This window comes from Mesocricetus auratus, unplaced genomic scaffold, assembly GCF_017639785.1.
Source record: "Mesocricetus auratus isolate SY011 unplaced genomic scaffold, BCM_Maur_2.0 Super-Scaffold_100047, whole genome shotgun sequence".
NCBI lineage: Eukaryota > Metazoa > Chordata > Mammalia > Rodentia > Cricetidae > Mesocricetus > Mesocricetus auratus.
The window spans coordinates 2472286-2496444 of NW_024429224.1; the positions used below are offsets into that span (position 1 = coordinate 2472286).

The window sequence follows — 24159 nt, forward strand, 5'->3', positions numbered from 1 at the left end:
TTCCTCCAATACCCTTTGCTATCTACCTACCACTTAGACTGTCGCATTTTGACCTTTTCCTCTCTGTTAAGCTCTCTATGCCCAGTCCATTCCTCCCACCACTTAGCCTCCTTCCCTCTCAGAGGAAGCTAACATCTCAGGCATTCTTGGCCAAAATCCTCTCACCTATTGCCAGATACCTCCATAAATCACATACAGATATACTTCTTTAGATACAGCAAACGTGACTTCATTTGGTTCCAAGTATCTGAGGGATGGTGACCACAAGTAAACAACAAAGCTAGTTACCAGTCTGAGGAGGACACGTGGGGGTAAGGAGCAAGGCAGGCGGTCTGCAAGAATGAGCAGAGAACATCCTGACATGTCCAAAGAATCAAAGAATACAGTTGGTTGGGGTGGAGGCAGGGTTTGGACTATGGTGTCCTCTAGGCTAAGGTGCTTGCTGGATAAAGAAGGGAGCTTTTTATGGACAGCAGCTTTGTGATTTCAATATAATGAATATTTTGCCTGTTTTGTTACTACTGGCACATATCCTTACTCCATATACGAAGTTTGGCACCTTCTTCCTACTACTAGCTTCCCCATGACAGTTGAGCTAACCCCTGGGTTTCCTGGCTATGGGACAGGTGAGCTCCTTGGGACCTCCAGCCTTAGGAAGTTGCTTCCATTAGAAATGCCTTTCTGATCCCAGGAGCTCAGCTCTATTGTTGTGACTGTTACCATCTGAGGCTTTTTCTCTTCCTTCACTTTGGGGGAACTGGCATTATTTCACTCTGGGGCCTGACCCACCTTGGCACCATGGGGAACCCCTCATGTAGGTGGCAAACAATCTTTCCATTTGATTCTATTCCAGACTCTTCTACTACCCTGTCCCAGTTGCCAATATAAATGCCAAAGTCCCTGGTCCAGTGGCTAGAGTGCCCACTAAAGTTCCCTGTAGATGAGGGAGGGCTCCATTGGTTCAGCATCAGACACTAAGAAAGACATGACTGCCCACCCAAAAAATTATGAAGTCAGAAAATAGAAAAATGGTATTTTCAATGCACTTAACATGAATACAGGGGCTGGAGAGAGGACATATGCTCAGTTCCCAGCACCCACATTGGCAACTCCACAACTGCCTTTAACTCCAATTCCAGAGATTCCAACTTTTGACCTCCACAGGCGCCTGCACACATGTGGTCCATATACAAATGAGCAGGCATACACACATATACACATAAACACATAAAAAATATTATTTAAAATATAAGTGAAGGCCAGATGGTGGTGATACATGCCTTTAATCCCAGCACTCAGGAGGCAGAGGCAGGTGGATCTCTGTGAGTTTGAGACCAGCCTGGTCTACAGAGCAATGCCTTTAGCATCTTTAAACAAAACCTATTATTTCCATTATTCACAACTAACAGTTCTAAATAGTATTGCACTAAACTTTCTTTCCTGTCTCTCTCCTACTAGTACCATGAAAGCAGATAATACGTTACCCATGTTTCCATCTGCAGGACTAGCAGACCCTTTAAAAAGTCAGATGATTAATGACCACCATTCATGACATACCTAAGAACTGTGCATTTTACATATAAATTTTAGCAAAAATGTACAAGTATTGTTCTTTAATTAAAAGAATGATGAAATGACAGACAGAGAAATGGTTCAGTATGTAACAACACTTGTCATTCTTCCTGGGACTCACACGGTTGTTTAAAATCATAGATAACTACAGTTCAGAGAATATACTACATTGTTTTAACCTCTATTAGCACCAGGCACGCATGTGATTGCACATACATATATATGTATATGCAGGAAAAACACTCAGACATAAAATAAATCTAAAACAGAAAACAAGAATGATGAAATGTTATGAGCAATAAATTTTATATTCATCAAAAAAGACTGATGATAAATGTGAGATAAATAAAAGGAAATATTAGCACTAGGTTTGATGTTGCATTGACTGAAGAACATTTATAATTATTTCAGCTTTCTGCGTGTTTAAAATTTTCATAACAAAATTGGGGAGAAATGCACTAACTTATACACGTAGTTTATATAAATACATGCAACTCAGGTTAACAGATTAATAAGCCACTTTAGCCTTACAGTGGAAACTCAAAAGAAATTCAACTAGTATAATTAAATGGCGACCTTTCTTTGGGTAGTAATTTTCAAAGTGCTGAGTCCTTTTTTCTAGTTTAACTGCTTCCTTTAAAGTGACAACCATGAGACAGGTAATGGTTTAATCCCAGCACACAGGAAGCAGAGGTTAAGTCAATCTTTGTGAGTTCAAGTAAGTTTGAGGCCAGCATGGGCTACCTAGCAAATTCCAAGCCAGCCAGGGCTACAAGTGGGGATCTCTCAAACAAGCAAGCAAACAAAGGGAAAGACAACAGTGACGTACAAATAAAATACAAAACTGAGTACTTTCAATTTCATTCCTTCTTTAAAACTAGTTTTACAAAACAGCAATCCAAATCCATTTTCTATTATAGCAACCAGTCATCAAAACAACAGAAAAAGAACTTGATGCTTTATGTTAGTAACTTTCTTCACAAAGCAAACTAGACATAACCACAGATTTCTAAAACCAGTCAAAAGCCTGAAACACTTCTCAAAAAATAATAAGCCTCTAGAGGGTCAAGATTCTTCTTTGTGACGTTGCTCAAATCCCAGGCTCATCCAATGTTCTCTCTTCCCATCCTCATCAGCACCTCTTGTTGGTTTTTGTTTTTATTTTTGGTGGGAGGGTCCTATGTGTGAGTCATGTACACCTCATGCAAAGGCCAGTATAGGGCATTGGGTGCCCTACTCATCTGTCTTACTGCCTTCGGACAAGTTCTGTCACTGAACTGGAAGGTCAGCATGTCACCTAAGCTGTCTGGCCAGCAAGCTCTGGGGAATCCACCTGTCTTCACCCCCAATGCTGGAGTCACAGGCACACGCAGTCATGTCTATCTTTTTACATGAACTAGGCATTGGAGCTCAGGCCCTCGTGTTTTCAGAGCCAAACACTCTTGATCCATTGACCCATTTCTCTAGCCTGCCCTAGTTTGTACTTAATGTTCTCCTCCCCTTTTCTCAGGAGAGTATTATCACACAGAGTATTTCATCTAGGCAATATTTTGCATCTGTTCAATAGCTTAATTTTTACTTTTACTAGACATTCATGTTCTTAAAACAGGTAAATACAGAAATCACATTATGGACAGGATTCAAATGACATACAACTAATCATAGCTGAGCTTTATTAAAATGACTTAAAGGTTACTTCAGGTAAATAAACAGGCAATATCAGAACTTTCCATTCCTAGCCAACAGGAGAACAAATTTTACATGTAACTTTTCCTTAATCTGGTTTTTACTTTTTATTCAATATTCATGTTAAAATAACAAGCTACAGAAAGCTGAGAGTGGTGGTTAGAAAGAAAATGGACCCCATAGGAAGTGACAGAATTAGGAGGTGTGGCTTTGTTAGAGTAGGTGTGGCCTTACTGTAACAAGTGTGTCACTGTGGAGATGGGCTTTGAGGTCTCCTATGCACAAGCTAAGCTCTGTGGCATGCAATTGCTTCTGCTGCCTTCGGATCAAGATGTAGAACTCTAAGCTCCTTTTCCAGTATCATGTTTGCCTGCATGCACCATGTCCCGCCACAGTAACAATGGACTAAACATCTGAAACCGTAATCCACCACCCCAATTCAACGTTTTCCTTTCTAAAGAGTTGCCATAGTTGTGGAGTCTCTTCACAGCAACAGAAACCCTAAGACACTGGGTAACTGTATTCATGCAAAATTATTCTAAGAATGCTAGCCTGAATTATACAGACCTCAATAAGGCTTCAGAGAATTCATGATATAAACTACTATTTATTTATTGTAAACATATCAAACAAAAAGCAAAGCAAAGCAAAACAAATCAAAAAAAATCTGCACCTTCAGTAGAGCACTGTTACCCTAAAGATTATAGGTCATAAACCAGGTACAAAAAAAAAAACAAAAAAACAAAAAACCAGTAGCTGTGGGTTTGGTTACAACAAAGCAGCAGGGCCCTTGTCTAGCATGGGTTTGATCTTGGAAAACATATGAAGATAGTATTTGATCTACTCCCATTTATAGAAAAACTAAACCTGTAAGGGATCACTAAAGGACACTTATTATAAAGAAAAATAAAATAAAATCATGAGTATATTAATTAAAATTTAGCTAAAGTCGTATTTTCTGAAATAAATTAAGGAAAAGAATCTCTAACAAGATAGAGTTCTAAGAAAAGTAATCCAAAAATTAAAAAAAAATGCTTGGGAAATTTAGTATGTTAAAATGGGAATACCCAGGCATGGTGGCACACACCTTTAATCCCAGCACTCAGGAGGCAGAGGCAGGTGGATCTCTAGGTTCAGAGCCAGTCTGGTCTACACAATAGTTTCAGGACAGCCATGGCTACATAGTGAGGCACTGCGAGGCATCACTATGTAAAACATAATGAGGCACCAAAAAGGGGTAGGGGATAGCCTGAAGTTTCCATGTTGTTCTCTTATTAATAATTAACCTGTACAAATAACATTCTACAACAGCCACAGCTTCTAATACTCAAGCTACCAAAAACTCTGCAGCTGAAAATACAATACTCACAACACTTTAACACTAAGGAAAATCCTGGATTTGGTGGCAAATGCCATTACCTAAACACCTAGAAAGCTGAGCCTAGAGGATCACTAGTTCAAAGCAAACCCAGACTACATAGCAAAGATACTGCCTCAAAATAATTTTTTTAAGAAGCTGAACATGATGACGCATAACTTTAATTGTAGCACTTGGGAGACAGAGGAAGGTGCATCTCTGTGCGTTTAAAGCCAGCCTGATCTATGTAGCCAAACCCTGTTCTCCAATTAAAAAAAAAAAAAAAAAAAAAAAAACAGCAGAATATATCTTGGTTCTTGGTTTCTTAGGCAAGATTTAACTATCCAGATAAACACTGTATTTCACAAGAAATACACTAATTGTAAACCAGAACTTGAGAAGATCATCTAGAGTTCCAGATCAACCTGGACTACACTGTGAGTTCTAGATCAGCTTGGGCAGGAGAGGTTAGGCAGGACTTCCGGGCAGAGAGGAACTGAGGACGTCAGACGTACAGACTGGAAGAGAGGTAAAAAGCCATGTGGTACAATGTAGGTTTGTAGAAACTGGTTAAGTTATAAGGGCTAGCTGCGAACAAGCCTAATAGTTAAGTCTCAGTGTCATTACTGGGGAGCTGGTGGTCCCACAAGAAAGTATGACAAGAAAGATTAACAATTTCTCTTTGTCATAGTGTTATGTGGCATGTTCTAGGAAATAGACAAACAAAAGCCACCTGCCTGTCAGTAACAAAAGACAGCTACATAAAAGAAGCATAGCCTAGGTTCTGGTTATTTAATAAAATCACCATAGCAGCCAACAGAATTGTGCAGGAAAATCCAACTTCAGAATAAACTGTATAGAACTGATAGAACAGGCTGGAGAGACTCAGTGGTTAAGAACACTGACTGCTCTTCCAGAGGTCCTGAGTTCAATTCCCAGCAACCACATGATGGCTCACAACCATCCAAAATGAGATCTGGTACTCTCTTCTGTACTGCAGGCTTATATACAGAAAGAACACTGTATATATACATAATAAATCTTTTTTTAAAAAACTGATAGAACTTTTTTTTTCAGAGAAAATTTTCCTATTATCACATATACACACATGAATTTACGGGGGGGGGGGGGGGAGAGCATGGGCAATGAACCGGGCAGTGGTGGGACACACTTTTGTCCCAGCACTCAAGAGGCGAGGTAGGCAGATTTCTGAGTTTGAGGCCAGCATAGTCTACAGAATGTGTTCCAGGACAGCCAGGACTACACAGAGAAACCCTATCTAGAAAAAGAAAAACAAAGCTGAAATCCAATTAATCTAAAGATGTGAAACTACATGCCCAATACATTTTCAGAAATTTATACAGCCTCTAACAATCATCTTAATGCATGAAATCAGAGCTTCATTAATTTACACATAAGCAGGAAAGCCACAGCAGACATTTAACATAAGTCTGTCACAAAAACTCACTTTAGAAAGACAAAAAAAAAAAAAACACCCCACCCTGTCCTAGTTCAATTTCTTTGCTGCAATAAAACAACTTACAGTTACAGTCCAGTAGAGTCTGAAGCGAGCTAGTCACATCACATACATAGAAGAGGGGGAGAAATGAACGTTTGCATGCTCATGTGCTTTGTTGGGGTCAGCTCAATTTCTCTACTGCGACAGTTCAGTAACCCTTGCCTAGGGAATGGTGCCAATGGGCTGATTCTTCTCATATCAATTAACCTAATCCACATACCCACAGGCCAACCACTAATATTCTACCTGTGTCAAGTTGATAACTAAAACTAACCACCACACTCCACTCAGAGGGGATGGGAGGGGAGGGAGGTGGAAGGGGAGGGCAAGGAAGGGCAGGGGAGGATTCAACTCCCAGTACCCACATGGTGGTTCACAACTATCTGAAACTCCAGTTTCAGTGGACTAAACCCCTATTCTGGCCTCTTGAGCACCAGGCGTCCGAGTGGTACAGAGATATTCATGGAGGCTAAACACTCAACACACAATTTTTTTTTTAATTTAAACAAAAGCCTACTGTGGTGGCAGGCATCTCTGACCCCAGCACTGGAGAGACAGAGGCAGGCATCTCTTAAGTTCTAGGCCAGCCAAGGCTACATAAAGAGACACTGCAAATAAATAAATAAATAAGTGCTGAGATTTCTGCAGCAGTGGAAGTCATATTTATGCTTTTTTTTGCCTCTAAAAATAAACAGCATGGGCAGTGGTGGCGTATGCCTTTAATCCCAGCACTCCAGATGCAGAGGCAGGTGGATCTCTGTGAGTTCAAGGCCAGCCTGGTCTACAAAGCTACATATAGAAACCCTGTCTGTAAAGAAAAAAATCCAACCCCCCCCCAAAAAAAACAGCATGGCACATAAATGTTTTTTTAGTATGGAGACATCAATTGTGTTTTCCCTGGGTTACACTTAGTCTCACTGATACATTAAGTATTCTGACTTCACTTGTACCACAAACATAGGCACAATAGCATACATCTTACATTTATAATAGCATGTCTTGGGAACGTGGCTTGTAACTGAGACCAAACACTCGCAAAGGGCAATGACATCTCTTTCTGCTACAACATTATTTTAAAAAGAGTAAAATAATATCACATGCATGCCTAGCACTGAACTGGAAACCATTCATAAATAATTTAAATCATAAAAACGTGATCATTAAATATTTTAATAAAGTATCAAATGGCCTTTTCAGGCACCAGACACACATATGGTTGAATATACATACATGTAGGCAAAACACTCATATACATATGTAAATAAATCTTCTCTAAAAAGAAAGGCAAAGAAATCATCAGGGGACTCCAAGGGAGTTCTAAAATGGGCAATGGTGGCACACGTCTTTAATCCCAGCACCTGGGAGGCAGAGGCAGACAAAACTCTGAGTTTGAGTTCCAGGGCAGCTAGGGCTACACAGAGAAATACTGTCTTGGAGTCAAGACCACGCTGGGAAAACCCATAGAAACAGCTGACCTGAGCAAGTGGAAACTCATGAACCACAGTCTGAGAGCTGGGGAACCAACATAGGACCAAACCAGGCCCTCTGAAAATGGGTGTCAGCTAGGAGCACTGGGCAGTCTATGGGGCCTCTGGCAGTGGAACCAGGATGTATCCCTAGTGCATGAACAGACTTCGGGAGCCCATTTCCCATAGAGGAATACTCTCTTAGCCTAGATACACAGGGGAGGGCCTAGGCCCTGCCCCAAATGACCTGACAGATTCTGATGGTCCTTCATGGAAGGTCTCACCCTCCCAGGGAGTGGATGGGAGGGAGAGGGAACTGGGATTGATATGTAAAATTAAGATTGTTTCTAATTTAAATAAAATTTATATAAAGAAAAACAAAGAAACACTATCTGGGAAGGGGGGGGAATCCTAACCAGAAGACTGGGAAGATGGGTCAATCAGTAAAAGTACCTACCACACAGGCTTGAGGATCCAAGTTCAGCTCCCCATCATTCACATAAAAAACCAAGAGTGATGGCACACTTCAATAAACCCCCTACCTTGGAGGAGTGGAGACAGGTGGATACCTGAAGCTCACCAGCAACCAGTTTAATTAAAACAATGGGTTCCAGATTCAATGAGAGACTGTCCCAAAAAATAAGAACAATAAAGACCCTTGACCTCCACGTGCACACACACACACAAATACTATTTTCAAAACACACCAAAATCTAAAGAGCCCTCTATCTTCCTTAATTACCAAGTCAATGAATTGGGAGAGGAACAAACAGGAGCCCCAGGGGATATAACCTTATGAAGCAAATATCACTAGCTAATTTTCAACAAATAATCTTTTCACTCTCATCTGTTCTCCTCCTGTTTAGTATTTTCAATGCTGATCAAAAAATTCCCCTTCCATCTCTAGAAGGCACTTGAAATTTTGTTTTTCTATATCCTATCTTTCCATGACTTTTGCCACAACAATGATAGCTATCTTAGCTGCTGGTGTAACAAAATATTGTGACAAGAGCAATCTACAGGAGAAAGGGTTTGTTTGGGTTACAGTTCCAAAGGGGATATGGTCCATCACAGCAAGGAAAGTATGGCAGCAGCAGTATAAGAGGCCCACATGAGTGACAGGCATCAGTAGTTCAGAAGCAGAGAAAGAGCAGAAAACAAGGACAGACTCTATAGAACCTCAAGGCAAGCCTCAACACACCCCTTTAATCCCAACGCTTAGGAGGCAGAGGCAGGTGGATCTCTGCGTTTAAGGTCAGCCTGGTCTACAGAGTGAGTACCAAGACAGCCAGGGCTACACAGAAAACCTTGTCTAAATAAATAAATAAGACCTCAAGGTCTGCCCCTAGTGACATATTTCCTTCAATAACACTCAACTCCCTAAAGGTTCTATAACTTCCCAAACAGCACTACTAGCTGAGGACCAAGTATCCAAACATGGAAAGCCATTTCACACTCAAACCACAACAGGACATCACTAATTCATAAAATGTACTGGGCTCTGATGCCTTTAACCCCACTGGAATATAAGGTCAATACCAGGAGGAACTATGTCTGTCGTCTTCACCACTGTGTCTGTCCCATGACAGAGCTCTGAAGGATTCAAAGTGAATAAAGACACAAATAAGTAAACAACTGCTTCTACTTCCATTATTGTATTAATGGTCGTTATTGGGAGCTTTTAAACTTTAATATTTTATGAACTATACATATATATCTCAATACAATTTTAGCAATTTGAGTACCATATACAGAACTACTTCCTAAACTCATCCCAACCTATCAAAATCCAATGCTAAAAGGACCTACGGTAAAAATGTCAATTCTCTCCAAATTTATCTATAAATTTCCTGAAATTTTCAACATGTATTTATAGGCATAGATAAGTTTATAAACAATTAGAATAGCTAAAACAGTTTGAAAAAGAATAAATGAATACTCCATCCCATTTAAGCATTATTGTTATGGCTTTAATAACCAAGATTACAGAGTACTATAAAAGTGGCAAATATAAAGAGAACCCAGACAGATACACAAGGCATGTCAAAGCAATTTTTTTGCAAAAGCATAAAAGCAATTCAGTAGAGGAAGTATAGCTTTTTCAACAAATGAAGCTGAAGGAACTAGATATCCGGAAGTCAGAAAGAAACTTTAACCAACCACACTTTAAAAAAAAATCAAAATGCAGCATAGACTTAAAAGAAAAAATATAAATCTATTTCATTTTTAGGGGGAAAAAAACTAAAACTCCTTAGAGGATACAGCTAGTGGAGTTCTTAAACTTAACTTCAGAATCAAGACCCTGACAGGGAAATCTCTCACTGATACCCTCATCAAGCCAATGGACTGTGGTTAAGTAAAGAGACAGGCAGGGCAGTGGTGGTGCACGTCTTTGATCCCAGCACTCGGGCAGCAGAGGCAGGAGGATCTCAGTGAGTTCAAGGGCAGCCTGGTCTACAAAGTGAGTTCCAGGACAGTCAGGACTGTTACACACAGAAACCCTGTCTCAAAAAAACCAAAAAAAAAATTTAAAAATCAAAAAAAAAATAATAGTAATGATAATAAATAAAAGAAAAAGAGACAATCTAAAGGCTGGGAGAAAATTTCAATCTTCAAACCTAATAGAGGATTTCTTACTAGAATACAGTTTTTTTTTAACTATCAAAATGAAACAGTAAAAGAGGCAATCAAACTAGAGAATGAGCAAAACTGCTCTTTAAAGACTTCAATTTTTTCTGTCAAAATGTTAACGACACTGGTCAGTGGTGACGCACACTTTTAATCCCAGCACTCAGGAGGCAGAGGCAGGCAGATCTCTGTGAGTGACTTTGAGACTAGCCTGATCTACAGAGCTAGTCGCAGAACAGCCAGGGCTGTCACACAGAGAAACCCTGTCTCAAAAATAAATAAATAAATAAATAAATAAATAAATATATAAATAAATAAGCAAGCAAAAACCACAATGTTAAAGGCAAGCAAATATGTATAAAAACGTGAAAAGACAGAAGGCAGAAGCAAGTGAATCTTGAGTTTGAGGCCAACATGGTCTACAAAATGAGAGTTACAGAAACCCTGTCTTGAAACACAAAAAAACAAACACACACACACATACACACAAACACCCCAAATCTTAAGATACAGCACTGCCTTACAAAACCAACAATACTTTCATTGAACAATTAATTCAGCACCTGTACTTAACATTTAATCCAAATACATAGAAAATTATCACTATTCAAAAGGCATGTTCAAACAGTAACTTTATTAGTAATATCCAAATTGGAAATAGCTCAAAGGTTCTCCAATAGGTAAAGGATTAAATAAATTGTGATACACACATGGAAAACTACTTAGCTACTAAAACATCAAGCAATTTGTATGAATCTTAAGAGAATTACATCGAATTTAAAATAAACGACAAACTTAAACACTGACATACTAAAGCAGGGTTCTCAACCTTCCCAACATTGTGACCCTTTAATACAACTCCTCATGGTGTGGTAACCTTTAAACACAGAATTATTCCATTGATATTTCATAACTGTAACTTTGCTATTATTATGAATCATAATATGAACATGATATGCAGAATATCTTCTATTTAACCCCTGTAAAGGGTCATTTAAAACCAAAGGTCAAGACGGGCAGGTTGAGAACAACTCTACTAAAGGATTGCATTTATTGGGACTACTTCTAAAACTCTATAAGGACTTACGCACTATATCAGACTAATTAAATTAGAATCACTCAAGAAAAAAAAAACTCGAGAATGTGGTTTTTCAAACTCTCAGGTAATTCCAATGTTTAATAAAGAGAGTGAGTGGCCTCCAGAGCTGGAGAGTACACAATACTTTTTAAGCAAACCCTGAGCCAAGTACTTTAAGCAGTTGCCTTTATTAGTACTTGAGAGGATGAGAAATGATTGGCTGTGCTCAGGAGGTCAGCCTAGGCAATACTGAAGAAAGGGGAAGGGGGGGAGCATCCATAGACATAAAGATGAATTACTTTGGCTTAGCAAAATCTTTTTTTTTTAAGATTCATTTATTTATTATGCATACAGTATTCTGCCTGCATGTATGACTGCAGGTCAGCAGAGGGCACCAGATCTCATTATAGATGGTTTTGAGCCACCATGTGGTTGCTGGGAATTGAACTCAGGACCTTTGGAAGAGCAGTCAGTGCTCTTAACCTCTGAGCCATCTCTCCAGCCCTTATCAAAATCTTTTAAGCAGGAACAACAGTATACCCCATTTAGCATTAACCTAAAATCAAAAAGTATTTTCTCACAAATCTGTGAGTAATTTCACAAATTTAACAACCTACAAACAAACCATTACAATAAAGAAATATAAGGAAGCATTTCAAGTGCGGTGTTCTTTTCCATCTGCATGGGAAAAAGCAAGAGGCAGCATCAAAAACAAGGCCAGGAGGTAGTGGTGCACGCCTTTAATCCCAGTGCTCAGGAGGCAGAGGCAGGCAGATATCAATGAGTTCTAGGCCACCCTGGTCTACAGAGCGAGTTCCAGGACACCAGGGCTACAAAAAAAAACGCTATCTCTGGAGGGGGGAAAATTTTTTTTAATGCAAAACAGTAAACAGGACACATACTACAACCTAATTCAACAAATCCAAGAAGCAGTGGGTATGTAATGAAATCTCATGGATTCTACAAGGATTTTACCAAGTAACTAACACAGGCACATCCTCTTGCCTTTAACTGTGCTTGTGACTTTAATATAAATGTTTTTAATTTTTAGGTTCGTTTGTAATGGGGGGTTGGAATCTAATCATGCTATATAAATTATTGAGACTGCCAGCCCAGAAAATTAAATAAAAGCTATAACAAAAATCTGACAGTTACATGTTGAATAAAATATTAAAGTAATAAGGTCATTTTTAAATACATGTAATCTTTTTACAAGTTCAAAAAAACCAAAAATTATGGGACCACAAATCACTGGTTTTTCTAAGGAAAATTGTAGCTTATGAAATACTGGCTGATTGCCAGCACAAATGAGTTTTTTCCTCAAGCTTTGTAAGTCACACAGTCTTTCAAACATGACTATAACAATATTATTCAATCAAGAGGTAATGTTACAAGATGGCATAAGTAAGCCAATGCTTGGCCTAAAACCATCTATATAAGCCTAAAAAAACTTGTCACTTTTGAAAAGAGACCTCAAATTTGTTAACATTACTGGTTTACCACAATTTTATCAAGCAATCAAGTAATTAAGTGCTTCGATAACTTTTAAATCCATGTTAGGAGTCAATGCCAGACATGACAACCTAAGTTCAATCACTGAGCCCCACATAATGGAGAGAACCAAAAGTTGTTCTCTGATTTCCACTCATGAGCACCAATGATTGATGGGGGGAAGAGGGAGAACAGATGTAAATAAAATCAGCTTTGGAATCTGGGTAGCAATTGGTATTTTTAAAATGAATAACCACTGCCCAACACCTTCTCCCCACATACAGATATCCCACACAAACACAGTAAAAGTTCCATTACAATCCAAATATATTTACCTCAATTTACTGCCAAAGTGGAAAGGTAAAGAATGATCCTAAAAACACAGCAGAATAGGTTTAATTCCCAACTCTACTTCTATTGTTCTTTGTCTAAAGTACCTTGGACAGTTAACAATTCCATACCTCAGTGTCATCGTTTATTAAATAGAAACACTTTTTGTCACCTTATGGTAAGGTGATGATGCCTTAGAGATGCAATGTACATGAAACAGGTAGCAGCAGTGCCTAAACATACTAACAACATCCCACAGAGGTCAGAGAAGCTCCATTACTATGCTGAACAGAAAAATCAGAATATCCAAAAGATGCTTTTATGTCTTACATAAATAGTATTTTAGAGATAACACTGAGCTGATGTGTTTTTAATGCAGGCTGTTCTTTAACAGTCTCCTCCAAGACTCAAACATTCCATCCTGCAGGGAAGCTCTTTAAACAGGAAAGTCAACAATTCAAAGTACTTCCAGGAAGTCCCAGAAACTGGCCAGATTCACTAGACCCCTCTAGCCAGAGCAAGCAATAAAAGCTGAGAGTCCCTCACAGACAAGCCAAGCTGCAAAGAAGACAGGCCTGGCCAGCTGACTAGAAGCAGCAGAAACCAGCTGAGCTGCCTAGGAGGTTTAGACCAGATTAGACCAGAGTCCCTTGGAAAGGACACTCTCCAACATGTCATGCTGCCTGCAGGATGTATAGTGTACTCCGGGTTCCTAGCTTTTGTGAGCTGTCACCTGTGCTGGGGTGGGCACTGGTGATGCAGCTGTCTGTGAGTCATTTATGCTCCTGGAAGTGACCCCCTCACCCATACTCCTGTAAGTAACCTCAATAAACACTCACTGGCTCACAAAGCTGGACTCTGGTGGTATCCCTACTTTGGTCTATTTTGGGATCCCTGTCTGGGGTGAATAGATGTGCATAATGTGCCCCTTCAAGAGAAGTTTTGTCACACAACACAGGAACTTTACAACACTTTTTTATTCCTTTTAACAATTCAATAAGGAAACATGTAAGCACAAGGTACCTTACAAAGCATTAGAACAGTTTCTACAATAGAAAATGTTTGCATGGAAATGTTTATTCTGTGCATGTATTTCTTCCAATCAAAGAAAAACCTGAGTATTTTATTCTCTGTAATGAGAATATATGCATGTACACATACATATATATGTGTGTACACACACACACACACACACACACACATATACATACTACTTTTTCAAGGGTTTCTTTGTGTAGCCCTGGCTATCCTGTAACTCACTCTGTAGACTAGGCTGGCCTCATACTCACAGAGATCCACCTACCTCTGCCTCCCAAGTTCTGGGATTAAAGGCAAGTGTTACCATCACCTGGCAAGAAAATATATGACATATACATATGTATGTATGTATCATGTGATCTTAACCTTATTCTCCCATCAATGATATATGCTAAATTTCTGAAAAGGAAAAGAAAACAAACCTCTAAAAATACTAGAAAAAAGACAGGTGTGGTAGTGCATACCTTTAACCTTAGCACTTGGAACAAAGAAGCAGGAGGCCATCCTTGTCTACCTAGGAATTCCAGACCAAGCAGAATAATATGGTGAGACCCTGTCTCAAAATAATTGTTTTAAATATACTGGAAATAAAGTATAGAAATCTATTTTTAAAGCTTGGATAGCAATGACAATAAAAATGTACATTACAACTTAACTTTGCAAGACTACTCTAATTCTGAGTCTTCCTGTCTAATCTAACTAGAATCACAACAATTGCCTTCTCTTTTTCCTTGCAGGTCATACAACAGAGAACACTGCAATAATAAGTCATTTTCTTGAATTACATACCTTCTTCTAGCAACTAGACTATAAACTGAAGAGAAAGATTTTTTCATAATTTCTATCTTTAAACAATAATAATACTTGTCTATAAAAAGCATTGAAATATGTAATGGCCAATTCACCACATTTCAAAATTAGGCTGCTCTGTATTTCAAGTAACAAGATGGCTTCTAAGATTAAGGCTTGCATCCATTTCATAGTAACATCTAGATTATCTATTTAATATAGTAAGTTTGTCTAAATCTGTGTCTTGCCAAGTGTGGTCCAAGTACCCTTGAGTGTCCTCAAAACCTTATCAGGGGTCTTACTAGATCAATATTAATTTTCACAGTAATATAAAGGTAATATACCTTTTTATTTCTAATTCATGAGAATTTTCTCAGAAGCATGTGTGAATATGGCTTATGATGAAATGTGTCACATTTAGAAAATAAATCTGAGCTGAAGAGATGGCTCAGCCATTAAAGGCTAGACTAAGAACCAAGATAGAAGATAAACCTAATTCTGTATGCCAGCATTTTCCAAAATGGCCACACATGATGTTATAAAACTATGTATATGTATATGTGTGTATTATATATAGATGCTAGGCATGGTGCTGTAGGCCTATATTCCCAGCATCTCAAGAGACCAAAGTAAAAAGTAGAAGAGTTGCCTAGCATGCCTAAGGTCCTCATACAGCCCCTAGTATCACAAACATATAGACAAAAGAAATTTAAAAACGCACAAGATAATAGATTTTAATATACCCAAGTGTGGAAAAAGTCACTGATCTACTCACTATTCATATCTGACATCTGGTTCCCTTAAAAAACTAATGCCTAGGCTCAGCTGTTATGATCAGTGAGGATGTAGGTTCGGTTCCCAATACCCACAAGGTGACACACAATTGCCTATGATTCCAGTTCCAGGGAATGCCCTCTTCTGGCTTTTATAGACTTCTGCCTGTACTCAATAGACATAAACTCCTGAAGGCTCACATACATACACGTAATTTTTTGTTTTTTGTTCTGTTCTGTTTTTTGAGACAGGGTTTCCCTGTGTAGCTTTGGAGGCTGTCCTGGAACTCGATCTTGTAGACCAGGCTGGTCTCAAACTCACAGAGATCCGCCTGCCTCTGCCTCCTGAGCACGGGATTAAAGGCGTGCGCCACCACCACCTGGCCACATAAATTTTTTTAAAAAATCTTAAAAGCCTAATATCTGTCAAATATAAGAAGAGTAGTTAAAATATTTAAAATCATCTGAAAAACTACCCTTTCCAGCTACATTCCTATGTAAATTTTATCTTTAGAAAGGGCTCAGCAGTTAAGAGTGCTTGCTGCTACCATGAGGACCTGAATTTAGATCCCAGCACCCACATGAAGAGGCTCACAATTCTAACTCTAGCTCTTGGGGATCCAACAGCCTCCACAGACATGAATGCACGTGCACATGCGCAAGTGCACACATACACACTTTTTAATTATTCATTTAATAAAATTAATACAATTTCACATATATAATTTCTGGAAATCAATAATTAATAGCACATATAAACAAGAGTTTTTTAATATCCTCAAATTTGTAAGAAAAAAGTGTCCTGAGTTGTTTTTTAAAACAATGTTGAATCCAGACATGGTAGTGTATGACAGGCAGTCAGAGTTCTGTGAGTTCAAAGTCAACTTGAGCTACACAGCAAGTTCCAGGGCAGCTACATAATGAGACCATGTCTCCAAAAGAAAAAAAAAGGTAAAGCTTGATCTAAATTAAATATTCCCCATAGAAGGTTCTACATCCATTTCACTTGTTAAATAATCACAGCTGGTGGGAAAAAAAATACTTAAGAGAAACAGATATATCAACACCATAAAGGGCAGGTGATAAAAATTTGCAATTCATTTTTCAGTGAACAGTGTCCTCCAATCAACCAACAACTCAGATTTCCAGTGAAGGGCTTTGGCATAAAACCTTTCTCATCGATCCCCATTTCATAAAGAATAGTCACTTAGCCATATGACCTGTTTTAAGTAATCAAGAAAACAGTACAAAAGACCAGACAGCACTTACTGAACTCTGAGCAATGCCTGGCATTGTGCTACTTACATTATCTCTTAATTCTCAGGACCCCACAAAGTAGCAGAAAACAAGAAACAAACTCAGATTTATTTGCCATAGACCACACATAAGCAGTGGCATATGGACTTAAAGCCAGGTCTGTGCGACTCCACAGTCCAGGGCTCTTTCTCTACCAGTTACCTTCAAAGTATTGAACTAGAAATCAGACCTTCACTTACTTTCTATGTCCTTGAGCAAGCCCCAACTTCTGAGCCAGCTTTCTCATCAACAAGATAAGAGGGTTAGTCTATTTGATCTCCAAAGTCCTCTCCACAGCTAATATTCTTAGATTATGATTCATCTTGACCTCAACCCTACAGTTATAAAGTAAAAAATGCCTTTGATGTGTTTTTCTGGACTTAATAACTGAGTGCAGAGTAATGGTGGCACTCACCTTTAATTCCAGCACTCGGAGAGGCAGAGGCAGGTGGATCTCTGTGACTTCAAGGCCAGCCTGGTCTACAGAGTGAGTTCCAGGACAGCCAAGAAAGGCTGTTACACAGAGAAACCCTGTCTCAAAACAACAATAATAGAATTGAGTAAAGTTAATAGCTAGGATACAGTTTTCCATGCTTTACTATTAACGATCATCATAAAATAGATTAGCACCAAGTACATACTTTTCATTCATTGCAGACAACCAAACTTTCTTTTTTTTCCTTTTTTTTTTTCTTTTTTTTTACATAAGATTGGGTGTTTTGGGGGATGGAGAGATGCCTTAGCAGTTAAGAGCACTGGCTGTTCTTGAAGAAGACCAGGGTTCAATTCCCAGCACCCATATGGCAAATAACTGCAATTCCAGTTCCAGGGGACCTGACACCCTCTTCAGGCCTCCACATTCCACATGCACCAGGCACACATATGGTATATATAAATACATATAGGCAAAACATAAGAGCCGGCGTTAGTGGTGCACACCTTTAATCCCAGCACTCGGGAGGCTGAGGCAGACGGATCCCTGTGAGTTTGAGGCCAATGTGATCTACAGAGCAAGTTCCAGGACAGCCTCCAAAACCATACAGAGAAACCCTGTCTCAAAACCATAAATAAATAAATAAATAAATAAATAAATAAATAAATAAATGAATGAATGAATAGAATAGATTTCAAGAAAAGAAAGGGAAAAAAAGAAGGCTGGGCATCATGACAGCTGATATAAGCACTGTTAGCATGATACAACTTTCACCTAACTGAAGGACTGCTCTAAATGGGCAAACACCTCATCTTCAGCGTGTTTAACACCTATCCCTTGAAGTAATCTACAATTATCAGTGTAGATGTGGACACATTTGCCAAGAATTTTTGAGAAAAGAAGGGTAAACTACAGTGAACCATAAAACTACTACGTGACACTTCAATGCACACCAACAGAGGAAAAACAAAAAAAGCAGAGAAGGGAGGAGAGAAAGGACCCTGAACAGGTAGGTGAAGTTTTACTAGTTTATGCAAATGTTGAGGTCTAAGGCATCAAAATTTAGACTTCTGGTTCTAGTATCTACAATCTGAACACCATTTATTATGTGCCAAATAGGAGTGGAGCCCTTTAAAAAGATCAACTTTACTTGTACTCTGCAGAGTTGTGAGATACAATACTCATTTTAAAAGATAAAAATGGGGGGGTCAGAAAGGGGAGGCAGGATGTAGTGGTACAAGCCTTTAACGATGGGTGTATCTCAGAGTTTGAGGCCAGCCTGATCTACAGAGTTCTAGAACAGCTAGGGAAATCCTGGGGGCTGGGGGAGGGGGTATATGAAAACTGGGCATAGGGACTAACATCTGTAATCCTAAAACTAAGTAGATGAAATAGGAGAATCACCACATATCTGAGACATCAATCTCAACCCTATCTCAATTTAGACTGGGTGGTGGTGGTACAAGCCTTTGATCCCAGCACTTGGGAGGCGGAGACAGGTGCCTCAGTGAGTTCAAGGCCAGCCTGGTCTACAAAGTGAGTTCCTGAACAGCCAGGACTGTTACACAGAGAAATCCTGTCTTGAAAAAGAAAACAAGACAAAACAAAAAAGTCCAATTTAGGGTTTGGCATAACACCTTTAATCCCAACACTCAGGAGGCAGATGCAGGTGAACTCTTTGAGTTCAAAGCTAGCATGACCAATATAGCAAGTTGTAAACCAACAGGGACACATAGTGAGACATTGTCTAATAAACATCCCACTTAAATAAATGAGCAAATAAGCAAAAAGAATGATGAATGTTAGCCGGGCAGTGGTGGTGCACTTTAATCCAGCACTCAGGAAGCAGAGGCAGAGGCAAAGAGGCAGAGAGGCAGAGAGAGAGGCAGAGGCAGGCAGATCTCTTGAGTTTGAGGCCAGCCTGGTCTATGGAGTGAGTTCTAGGACACCCAGGGCTACACAGAGAAACCTGTTCTAAAAAAAAAAAAACCAAAATATATATTTTTAAAAATTTTTAATGATGAATGTCATACAGCTACTATGGAAAAAAATTTTAACAGGTCTGACCAACTTCAAAGCATGTCTGTACTCCACATTTTCTAGGACTAAAGAAAATGAAACTTCCTACATCAAATTAGAAAAGTAGTGTGTTGACAGATGTTTTCAGTAGTGTGTAATATTTGAGCCAAGCTAAAAAGGCATTTTTGATTTTTTAAATAATAGATTTAAAAGCAAGAAATCCATTTATGGAGATACCTACTGCTTGGACATTAGCAAAAGACAAGGTCACAGTCACAAATCTATACTACTTTTGATAATTATCAATACACTTAAATACATGACACCTGCCACACTGTTGCTGCTGTAGCTCAGTTAGGCCAGAAAAACCCTTTTTAAAAAACTTCAGTGTTAGAGGTGGCTCTATGGCTGAGAGCTCTTGTACGGGATCCCAATTCAATTCCACACACATGATGGTTCATAACCACCCATAACTCCAATTCCAGGACATTCAACTCCTTCTACCCTCTGGAGGAACCAGGCCTGCACATGGTGTACATATACATGTAGACTGCAGGTGACCACAGAGGCACTATAGAGTTACAGGCAGTTGTGAGCCATCCAACAGGGGCTGGAGCTGAACTCGGGTCCTCTAGAAAAGCAGCAAGCACTCATAATTGCTGATCTATCTCTCTAGCCCGAAGACTGTTTTAAATTAATTATTGTTTCTGCTGGGTAGTGGTGGAGCACTTTAATACCAGCACTAGGGAGACAGAGGCAGGAGGATCTGAGTTCAAGGCCAGGTTGGTCTACAGACTGAGTTCAGGACAGCCAGGGGTACACAAAGAAATCCTCTCTTGAAAAACAAACAGAAGTCTGGTGGAAGGTAAGGCTACGTTCTGAACGCCAAGAAATCCACTGCTTGTGTCAGTTACACCTCTCTTGGGAGAGAGAGGCCTCAGGAGGATCATGAATTTCAGGCCAGCCTGGGCTACTGAAGTGAAACCCTGGGAGAAGAAAAAAGGAAAAGAGGAAAGGGAGAAGGAAGAACAGAGAAAGGCAAATCTACCTCTTGCTGCTTCCTGTCACTAGCTTGGTATGTGACTCTGGAATAGTATATTAACCTCTCTGGAACAAAGAGGGCTTTAAAAGTCCTCACAAAAGAAAAGGCTTAGGAGTAATGAATCATCCGCTAAGTTCAAGGTCTCCCTTTAAATCAATTGTTCAGCTAATAAACTCAATGATGCCTTTCCCTACTATTTAAAAAGGCATCAACTATAAATAAGGTATCATTAGTAGCCTATAAAAGTGTGTGTGTGTGTGTGTATCAACATTATTTTACAAAAAAAATTCCTTCTTATAAACATTTCCTACTACAAAGCTCTAAAGTACAGAAGTCTAAAAGAATCTTATTCTTGTTCTTGAATGCACTTGGAACCAAAGCTAAATCCTCTGATATCTTCTGGCATGTTTTAAGTATTGGTTGTTAAAGAAATGTTTTGGCAACCAACACCCTAACTACCATTAATTAGGTTAGATGGCCTATCCTCTCCCAGTGTGCTTCTATGTCCTAAGGGATTTTAAAGGGGAGATGGCACTGCCACCAAACTTGAAGACCTGAGTGCCTGAGTTCCATCCCCCAGCCACACTGTGTCCTCTGACCTCCAAATGGGCAACATGGTTAAGGACACCCATACACATGGTCACATATATATATTTAAATAAAAATGTAAAAAGAATACAGCTTGTCATCCCAACCTTTTAATCTGAATAAGCATCTCCTTCACTTTGACAAAGTAGTCAAGGTTACTAGTTGGGACTCTCATCACCTAACTTCAAAGAGGGAAGACAGACTCTACTTAAATATCACAGCCAGTGAAGCAGCAATACAGGAAAGCTCAAAACTGTTTTTACAACACACAGTGAAACAAGCTAAGGCACTGCTCAGGTGATTTAGCAAGACTTCAAAATCAATTACCTAGACTTGGAGCCTATCAATAGATTAGAAAAGACAAAAGATGTGAGAATTTGGTCTGAGAAAAATTCAGTTTAAAATATCAATAAAGCCCATAATTGAGAAATAGCACATTGGCAGTGGGCTATAGAAGCCCAGAGATCCAAGCTAAAGAAAAGTTGGGCATGTTCTGGGCAGTGGTGGCGCACGCCTTTAATCCCAGCACCTGGGAGGCAGAGGCAGGTGGATCTCTGGGAGTTCCAGACCAGCCTGGTCTACAGAGCAAGTTCCAGGACAGGCTCCAAAACAGTAGAGAAACCCTGCCTTGAAAAAAAAACAAACAAACAAACAAACAAAAAAAGGCAGGCAAGGTACCATGCCAAATCCTGCTCCTGGACAAAATAAAAATTAAAGTTGGGGGCTGGGGACAGCTCAACAGATGAGTATGCTAGCTACACTTCCAGAGGCCTTGAGTCTGCCTCTCAGATCTTAGCTTACATTGAAAGCAACCACGAAAGCCAGGAGCAGTGCCGCACACCTTTTATCCCAGCATGGGGAAGAGAAACAGGAAAGTCTCTGTAAGTAACCCTGGTTTACATAATGAATTTCAGGCAGGGCAGTCGGGACTACATGGCAAGATCCTGTCTTGAACAAAGCAACAAAATAAAAACATGCTTCTTAACTTATTTTTTTGTAATTTTAGGTTTTATTTTTATTTTATGTGCCTGAGTGTTTTGCCTAAATGTATATATGTTCCATACATGTGCCCCTGGGACTGGAGTTACAGATGGTTGTGAATCACCATGTGGGTGCTGGAAACCAAACCTGGATCCTCTCCCCCTGCAGAACATCAACTGCTCTTCACTGGTGAGCTTTTTCTCTCCATTCTAACAATTTTTTTTAAATCTTCTTTTACCTCCATTCTAGTTGTAAACTAGATAATGTATTACAATTTTAGACACGAAACCTGTAACAGATATAGCTGATTTTGTGCAATTCCATAATTATCTAAAAGGTAGTAGATAAAACACCATTGTAAAGTCCTCATTATTAATCCATGTATCTACTTGTCCATGCTAACCTTGACATCATAAATTTATTCACAGCTCACAAAAACAACTGACAATGCACACACCAATGCTTAGTCTCCCTCACTTGCTAACCAACATAAATATTATACCATCTTTCCCTCAGGTTCATTAGCTTTGCTAAGTGAAACTTAGTTACCCCAGAGTTGTTTAAGAATGACCCAATATACAAACGCCAGTATGTCGGTGCAATGACTGATGAGCTTCAATACCCTTCGAACTACAAACACATCTTTGAATGAACTCTCTAGTGGGGAATGGTAGCACACGCTGATCTGTAATCACAGCTTCTTGGGAAGCTGAGGTAGAAAATTCACAGGTTCAAGGCCAGCCTAGTCTATAAGTAGCAAAACCTTGTCTCAAAAACTAGATGTAGTTTGTTCCTATAAAGCTAGCAACTCAGGAAGCTGGGGCGGGATAATTAAAGGCCACCTTGAGCTATACAGAGAACTCCAGGTCAGCTGGGGCTACAGGGTAAGACCTTGTCTCACTACAAAAAAACAAAAACCATGGCCAGGGGAGATAGTTCAGCAGGTAAACACCCTTGCCTCCAGATAACTGAGAGTTCCATACCCCCCCACACGGTAGACAAAAAAAGACTTCCTCTTGACCTACACACACTGTGGTTGGTATCAGTACACACAACGAAAGCACATAAGATGTAGTAATGTTTTCAAAAATGACTGCCTCCATCTTAACTTTCAGAAATAAGTCGCTTACTGTGAGGTTACAGCCTAACTATATTAAAAGATACTTTTTATAGTGAGGTAACTAACCATAACCAAAGTCACAGACTATAGTTCTGGTTGGCTGATTGTTGTTTTTTTGGTTTTTCAAGATGGAGTTTCTCTGTGTAGTTCTGGCTGCCCTAGAACTCACTCTGTACATCAGAGTTCACTACCACCAGCTGGCAAATTCTCACTTTTCAAATGGAAATGAACCATGAAGTCACAACAAAAAACACCGTGGTTTTATTACTGATATAATAAACTGCACCCTTTCAAGTCATACAAAAGTTAACTTGAGAAAGCAGGTGTTTTATATTGTGTCATGTTAAAAGTTAAGAGACCCTGAACACCAAATAATTAAGATTTAGAGTTTCTTCCTTCATGCACCACACACATGTAAAAGTCTTTTTGCAAAGCAGGTATTGTACTTCCTAAATACAGTGCTAAAGGACTTGCAGGGCAATACATAATTCAAATTGGGGAAGAAAGTGATCAGTCAGATCATTTGGTCAAGCCACTATTCAATGTAAAACCTAAAGCTAGATTAAAGAGTAACAGGCTTCGGTCATAAACCATTTAATGGTTATATCACCACTAATCTACCCTCAATTTGTTTCAAGTGACATACACACTTAATTTATACCTCTAAATAGTTTCCTAAAATTAAAGTATAAAGCTACCCACAGCTACCTGTCAGAAATTTTTTTAATAGCTAAAATAATTTTGACAATACAATCTTTTGCCAGGCGGTGGTGGCACACACCTTTAATCCCAGCACTCGGGAGGCAGAGGCAGGCAGACCTATGAGAATTTAAGGCCAGTGTGGTCTACAGAGCGAGTTCCAAGACAGGCTCCATCCAAAGCTACAGAGAAACCCTGTCTCAAAAATTAAAAAAAAAAAAAAGCCAATCTTTCAAAACAGAAGAGCAGTAAAA

General features: G+C 39.2%; 1 protein-coding gene across 2 annotated transcripts in view; it reads right to left on the minus strand.

Annotated features, from left to right (window-relative positions):
• LOC101828751 (spermatid perinuclear RNA binding protein) overlaps nucleotides 1-24159 on the minus strand; it is a 105268-nt gene that overhangs the window by 75448 nt on the left and 5661 nt on the right. The gene's annotated exons all lie outside the window — the stretch shown is intronic.